Source organism: Monodon monoceros, unplaced genomic scaffold, assembly GCF_005190385.1.
Source record: "Monodon monoceros isolate NGI ecotype Baffin Bay Population unplaced genomic scaffold, NGI_Narwhal_1 Super_Scaffold_5, whole genome shotgun sequence".
Classification (NCBI taxonomy): Eukaryota; Metazoa; Chordata; class Mammalia; order Artiodactyla; family Monodontidae; genus Monodon; species Monodon monoceros.
This window is the reverse complement of record NW_021703782.1, coordinates 93,201,016-93,209,382: the sequence shown is the minus strand read 5'-3', so window position 1 is coordinate 93,209,382 and position 8,367 is coordinate 93,201,016.

Here is an 8,367-nt window from a genome sequence, read left to right as displayed (position 1 = left end):
CCCCAGCCCACAGGCAGTCCAGCTCCTTGGCCTGGCGGGCAAGCCCTGAAGCTCAGAGCCCGTGGGCGGCTTCATGCTTCCTCCCTCCGAGCCTCAGCTCACCCCATTCCCTCTTGGAAATGTACATCTGAGTCCTACTCAATTTTCTAGGCCCAGCCCAGCCCTCACCTCCTCCAAGAAGCCTTCCCTGTTCTCTGCACCTGAGCTCCTTACCTCATAGCTAAGCAGGGTTGGTTCTGCTCCCAGAGCCAGCCCATCAGGCTCCCTGAGAGCAGGGACCATCCGCGACACCCTCTCTTCCCCACTCTCTCGTGGGTCGTGGGTCACAGGCTACTCAGCCATCTTGGATGTTTTGAGACAGAGGATGGGCCAGGATGGGCTCTTCTGATCCTTCTTGGCTGGGGTGGGAGGAGAGGGTGGCACTGGGTTTGTGGTCACCATCACTGAAGCCCTGGATGTCAAAACTCTCAGAGTTTGTGTAGCACAGTGTTAAGAAGATGGGCTCTGGAGCCAAAGTGCCTGGGTTCAAGTCCTGGTTCCACCATTTAGCAGCTAAGTGACCTTGGGCAAATTATCTAGCCTCTCTGTGCTTTGTTTCCCCATCTGCAAAATGGGATAACAATAGGGTTGTTGTGAGAATAAAACAAATGAACACATATGTAAAGAACACTGACTTCGGCACATGACAGGGAGTTAGGGTTATGCAATTATGAACTATGATCGTTACAACTGGGTTCAAATCCAGTAGCATCTCTGTGACCTTGGACAAGTCAGTTAACATCTGGGCCACCAACATGCTGTCCACACACACACACAAATACATGCACGTATATGCACACGTGTACATACACACAAACACATACATGCATACACGTGTACACCCACACAATTCTGTGTGTTTATTTATTTACTGTCTTCCTTCCCCATCACAGACCTAAATGTAAGCTCCGTGAGGGAAGAAAGTTCAGCAGTGAGGCACCAGCTCCTAGCAAAGTGCCTGGCAAATAATAGGTACTCAATAAATATTTTTCAAATAAACGAACAGACCTCCATGAATGCACACAGCAAGGCAGGGAAAGCACCCAGACAGTTTCCTCCACAGAGGGGAGGGTCTGGGACTGTAATCTTAGAGGTGGACACCAGGGCGCAGCACAGGACCCAGTCACTTAGGCCATGCTTAACCCTTGCCAAGGGAGCTGGAAGACAGGGACCCTCCTGCAACTCCTGGGAGGGGTGGGCTGGGCGCCTTGAAACACCACCCTCCATCCCTCCACGCCCAGGCTGCCAGGGAAGCTCTCACAGGTCAGATCCACACACATCACTCATTCCTTAGCCAAACCGACGGAATCACAGATTGTCACTTTCCTAGAGCTCACAGCCTAGTGGGGAGGCAGTCTCTGAACAAGTAATTAATTACTTTAATTAAAGTAATTAAAGCAAACAAGTGTGTGCTCTAAGGCTGTGAGCATGAAACACAATGCATGGAACACAGTGACCCTGTGCTTCAGGCTGAGATGTGATGGCCGACAAGAGTTAAGCAGGTGTCAGGGGAAGGAGATGGTGAGAGCTCTCAGGCAAAAGGAATAACCTGTGCAAAGACCCTTAGGCAGGAATCCATTTAATCGTTGGCCCAAAGAAAGGAAGAGACTCCCTGCGATCACACAATGAAAAGCAGAGCCAGGGCTGGAGCCCAGGCTTTCTGGCTCTCCGTCCAAGGCTCCTTCCCTCATCCCTGGTTTCCCTTCCAATAAGCTTCATCTCTGTTGCAGCTGCAGCAGCAGCCGTGCTGGAAGCAGAGGAATTTTGGCCCTGACACTGCCTGACCCAACTTCCCCAGTATACGAGCTGATAAGAGATTTTAATTCTGATGTCTAGACTAAGACAATGACCAAATGTCCTGCAGCAGATGGGATTGATAAGAGCCTATATTTGGGGAAACGAGGCTGCCCTCTCTGTGATCATGTTTCAGGGGTCCTCGGCCAGGGCAAAGGGACTGCTGGGGTCTGCAGAACTGAGCTTGGAGGCTTCTAACAGGGTAAGAACACTGGCTGGGAGTCAGAGACGCTTGGGAAGGTCCAGTTAAGACTGACCTTCCTCTAGATGAACATTCCAGGGAGACTGAGCCGGGGACAGGGCAAACCAGTTTTATCAGAAGGGATAGATAAGGTTGTACTGGTAACAAAACAACTTCTACATCCAAGAGGCTTAAGACCACAAAGATGTGGGCCTCCCTGGTGGTGCAGTGGTTGAAAGTCCGCCTGCCGATGCGGGGGACACGGGTTCGTGCCCCGGTCCGGGAAGATCCCACGTGCCGCGGAGCGGCTGGGCCCGTGAGCCATGGCCGCTGAGCCTGCGCGTCCGGAGCCTGTGCTCCGCAACGGGAAGAGCCGCAACAGTGAGTGGCCCGCGTACCTCAAAACAAAAAACAAAACCCAAAAAACCACAAAGATGTATTTCTTGCTCATACAAAGTCCACCATAGGTGCAGCAGGACCTCAAGCTGGCTCAGCGTGGCCCCTGCATTTCAACATGGGAAGAGAGCACAGGGAAAGAGGAGCGTCTGCCGTTAAATGCCGCCACCTGGTGGTCACAGTGAGGCACGTGGCAAGGCCCAACCTCCAGCTGGCGGTTCTGCGCAATCATCCCATGTGATCTGGTCTGAGCAGCACTCATGTCCGCTGCCCACCGTGGGATGGACAGTCAGAGACACCTGCGAAGCCACCACGGAGCCAGCCCTCACGTAGCTGAGCATCCCCAAAAGGCCATGGACAACCTGCCATGGGTGGTCACGTCATTTACTGAGCTCTTGCTATCAGCCGGGTGCTCCCTGGGCACTATGATAACATTTAATCCCCGTGACAATGCTGCAGGTAGGTACCAATATCCCCCGCCCCTATTTTACAGATGAGAAAACTGAGCACAGGCATGTTTAAGCAATTTGGCCAAGGCCACACAGTATGTAAATGCCAGAGTAAGACTCCACACCCAGTCATCTAACCTTTGAAAAGGGGGATTTAAAAAGAGAGGAAAGGGGATTTTATGAGGAGCAGCTTCCATAATAAGTGAGATTTTGAGTGGTGGATGGGTGAAGAGGATGTTTAAGACACTTTTCTGTCATGTAAGTCCTGCCTTTATGTCTCTTAGAGAGATTTCAGTAAAGATGGATGGCTTTTTGGTGACTTTCTTCTTTTATGATTATTTGCATTTTTTTTTATTTCGAAACGTTTCTAACCCACTGAATAGTTGCAAGCATACCCTTCATGGAGATCCACCAACTATTAACGTCTTGCCATACCCAGGTCACCTCTCTCTCCTCCTCTCTCTGTCTCTGTCTCTGTCTCTGTCTCTGTCTCTCTCTTTCTCTCCCTCGCCATAGACACACACATCTCATGTTGGCCAAACCATCCAAAGGTAAGATGGGGCCTCATGATACTTCATCCCCAAACCCTTCACCGTGCCTCTCCCAGGAACAAGGGCACACTTCTCCTACACAACCCCACACCAAAGATAATCAACACTCTTTAGGCAAATCACCCAACACGACATCCACACTCCCATTTGTTTATTCTTCCCGATCCAGGATCCAGTGAAGCGTCATGTGTGGCATTGGGCAGCTGCATCTCCCCAACTCCGTTCCTCATGGTACTAGCCCCTTTGAGGAACCCTGGCCAGATGTCCTGCAGAGTGTCCCACGAGGCTCCCACGTCAGCTTCAGGCCAAATGTTTCCATCAAGGGCGGCACAGGCTGTCAGCCCATCTCACCATGGCCGGGGCCCAGCCTGAGGGCCCCGTGGAGGTGGTGACAGCCAGGCCCCTCCAGCATCAAAACACGCTCCCCTCTATCATTAACAAGGAATCTTTGGGGGGATGCTTCAAGACTGTAAATATCCTGTTCCCCAACAACTTTCACCCTGTGCTCTTAGCATGCCTCCATGGTTCCTGCCTGCCTCGCTTACCACGTTGGAGGTTACGCTATGTTAATTTCCTAATTGTTCAAGCAGACAGATAGAGCAGGCCTGGTCCTTTTGGATGTGGTGCCATCTGAGCCTGTCCCAGGCCACCCAGTGCTTTCCAGGTCACACTGAACGGCAGGAGGAAGGAGGGTAGGCAGGCAGCTGCAGCGGAGGAGGCTGGAGCCAGCCCCAACTTCATCCCCAACTGGCCGTGGGGCCCAGGGGTGGCCCTAGTACCAGCAGCATCTCTCACCTGGGAGATTACTGGAAACTCGGGTCTCTGAGTCAGAATTTGCATTCCCGCAAGGCCCCTAGGGGATCCGTGTGCTTGTGGATGTCTGCGGAGCTCAGTCTCTTGGAGCTTCCGCCTTTCCAGGTGAGAGCAGCGCTGCTCAAGTCTGGCCTTTTCAGAAAAGCAAAGTCTAATACCTGCCTGTGCAAGACGGTGGTGATGGCAATGATGATGGTGATGACGGTGACAACTACCATATTTCTTTCTTTGTTAAACAACAAATGTCTGAGCTCACTTCTAAGGAACGGAAATGAGCTCAGGTATTTAACCAAGACTTCTGAATGGCATGTTTATAATAAATAAGAAGAGTGGAGGACTTCGTTGATGGTGCAGTGGTTAAGAATTCTCCTGCCAATGCAGGGGACACGGGTTCGAGCCCTGGTCCGGGAAGATCCCACATGCCGCGGAGCAACTAAGCCCGTGCGCCACAGCTACTGAGCCTACGCTCTAGAGCCCACGTGCCACAACTACTGAAGCCTGCGCACCTAGAGCCCGTGCTCTGCAACAAGAGGAGCCCGTGCTCTTCAACAGGAGAAGCCCGCGCACCACAGGAAGAGTAGTCCCGACTCGCCGCAGCTGGGGAGGGCCTGTGCACAGCAACGAAGACCCAACGCAGCCAAAAATAAAAATAAATAAATAATATTTTTAAAAGTATTTTTTTAAAAAAAGAGTGGAATTTGATGGAGGAAGGGGTCTGAGGGGTATTAATCAGAAACTCCATCGGTTGGGTTGACTTGGGCGGTCCCAGGGCCACATAGTTTCTCCCTCAAGTTTCTCTTCTACAGAAGGAGAGTGGGACACGCACCAGCAGGAGGGTGGGGAGAGGGATAGAGCCAAGCAAGGCAAAGCCTGCCATTGCCTTGAAGTCTCCTCAGCTTGTGTTTTATCTTCAAAACGCGAGCCAAATTCTCCTTCTGTTCCATAATATATCCATGTTTGTTTCAACATGTTAAAAATGTTTTGAATTGCTATCAACAGAGAATATCCTTCCTACCCTACTGATCCCACTCCCTCTCCCTGGTACAGCCCCAGGACCCAGCGGTTTGTGAAGGGTGTGAAGCAGGCAACTTAAGGTGACCTGCACACCTGCCTGAGGACACACCCACGACTGCAGAAGGGAGCGGAGAGGCTCAGATTTGTCCAGAATCACCGCTGGGTGAGATGATGTTGCTCTGCACAGCCCTCACCTATGTCCAGTGCTTCTGTCTGCAAAGGTTTCACTTCTAACCCCGCCCCCGCATTGGGCTTTATACAAACCCTGTAGGCCCTGCTGGTCAGGGATTATGACCATCCCCATTCTATGGATGAGAAAACTAAGACCGGGAGAAGGAAAACAACCCACCCAAGATTACCTGGCACGTTACTGGCAGAAATGTTTCACAGACTCAGACGTCCTGACTTCCAGACCGCTGAGTCTTCCTGCTGGCCTGTCCCTGGAGTCTGGGCCCTTCCCCCATGAGGGTCCAGTAGAAGAGCTGGCAGGGCCAGGAGCCCCTCTGGTGTTGCCAGGGGCAGAGAGAGGCCAGCTCCCACCTGCTTGGGCGAGGCAGCCACAGCCTCAGGGTAGGGGCGCTTCTGCAATGCGAGCCAGGTGAGCAGACGGCGAGGCCCTCAGAACAAGGCAGCAGCAGAGGGGTGCATTTCCAGGGCCTGCTGGATCTCCCCAGGCTCATGAGCAGCCTGTGTACGGCTGCGCGGGGCGGGGAGGGCAGGCAAGACCTTGATAAGGAGTCAGATCTCAGCCCAGGTGGGGGACGCTTTCTCACAGTCGGGGCTAACCTTGCCCAAGGAAGCCAGGAGCTGTCCCAGCAGAGGCTGGCTGACCTCACTGTCCAAAGGGGATGCTGAGGAGGTTCTTGGGCCAGGCACCATGTCGAGGCTCTGAAGCCCCTTCTGATAGGAAGGTGAAGCCAGCTTCAATGCTGTGGCCCTTACCATCATTTTCAGCTTTTCCATGATAGGTAGTAGAGGACCCCAGAGCTGCTGTCCCCATGTGGTCTGGAAGAAGGTAGTGGGTCTCCTGAGGAGGAGATGACCACAGAACTAGAAACCAAGAAACCTCCATCCAACCCCACAGCGTTGCTTCACAGATGCTGTGTGTCATTGAGCAAGTCACTTCACCACTCTAAACTCTCAATTCCCTTCCAGGGAGTGAGAATACTGCTCTTCCTATTGCAAAGCACTGATTTTGGAAGCTCACAAGAAATGAACAAGGGACCAGATTTTCAAAATATACTCTCTGATGCACAGAAGACCTTAGTTTACTCTTATCCCATTTTTCAGATGGAAAAAACTGAGGCCCAGAGAGGAGAAGCAGCTTGCTCAAGTTCACACAGCACATCAGAGACAGTCTCAGGGCTTGAACCCAGGCTTTCCATTCCTAGTTCAGAGCTGTCTCTCTCAAAATACCCCAGGAACTGGGTCACTGAAGTAAGGCAAACACTCTTTCCCCTGGGGAAATGGGTCTGTTTGCCAGTAAGTGGTTAAGGAGCCCATTGTGGTGTTGGGGCAGGAGTTCACCTGACCGAACATGTGGACACTGGCTACCTTCCCTTTCCTAGAAGGTCAGGGGTGTCTCTTGTGTCGCTCAGGCCACACAAGAAAGATGCCCATGAGTCCCTTGCCACTGGAAGGCTGGGGACCCCAATCACCACCCTAATTTGTATAGCATGTCAGAGTTCACAAAGGACTAGGTGACCTGGGGTAAATCCCTGCCCTGGACCTCAGTTTCCCCATCCGTAAGACACACCAGAGGTCGGGCTCCCTCTCTAATTACCTTTGGCTTAGAACACAAAAATGGAGGCTTGCTTTTGTTCTCAAATCGAACAGATTAAAATATTCCGCTCTGAGGCAGCTTCCTTCTGAGCCCAGCCCTCACGCAGCGCTAGCATCCCAGCATCCTCCCAGGCCCGAAGGCTCCTCTGGCAGTGGTCCAGAAGCGGCCCAGGCACATCTGCTTCCACTCAGCATCCTCCGCCTGCCGCTCTGCCGAGGACTTGGCCCATGGCTTCATGGCTCTCAGGGACTGGAGAGACGGTGGGACCCAATTAAGGAAGAGACAAAGGCCCCTGACAGGGCGGCCCTTCCAGTTCCCACAGGGCCCTCCCTGCCCTGGAGCAGCAGCCAGACCCAGGGGCCAGCTGGGCGGGAGCTGAGTGACCAGAGGGCGAGCTAGTGGGGAAGAGGAGATGCTAAGAGGCCTTGGGGGGTTTACTCAGGCACAGACCCTGCAGGGGCTGAGGGGCGGGGAGGGAGGGCAAGAGCCAGAGGTCTGGTCCAGGCCCTGGGTGCTGGAGGGGAGACAGAGGGGCAGCTGGGGCCTGGTGGTGGACGAGGTCACTGGCTCCAGCGATAGACAGACCTGAATTCAAATCTGTACTTTGCAACCTCAGACACGCTCCGACGTGCTCTGGTTCCCCATCTGTCAAATGGGTCTGAAATGTTACCAGCCACACAGTCATTGTGAGACTTGAATGAGCCAAGCTATGCAAAGTATCTTACACACTGTACATGCCAAGGAAACTGTAGTTACTATTTTACTACTATTATAGTAGCCCCCCTGCCCTTATCCACAGGGGATAGCTTCCAAGACCCTAGTGGTTGCTTGAAACCACAAATAGTACCGAACCCTATATATACCCCATATATATATATACCCCATATATATATATACCCCATATATATATATATATATATGTTTTATCCTATGATAAAATTTAATTTATAAGTTGGGCACAGTAAGAGATTAGCAACAGTAATTGATAATAAAATAGACCAATTATAACAACATACAGTAATAAAAGTTATGTGAATATGGTCTCTCTCTCTCTTTCAAAATATTTTATAAATTGAACGCCTTTTCCATCTTCACCAAGCATTGATCATGCACTGTGGCCCTAATTTTACAGTTTGAGGTATACCAGCAAAACTGGCAAGAATTTCTTATTCCTTCTTCACAATTTCACGAATAGAAGTTTAGTTCTTAGTAGATCTCAGCAACCTCAGCATATGATTTTTTTTTTTCTTACTATGTTGAGAATTTTCACCTTTTTACTTACAGGAAGCAGTTTACGGCTTCTCTTCGGCAGATCCGAATTGCCGGCGGCATCGCTACTCTTGAGGT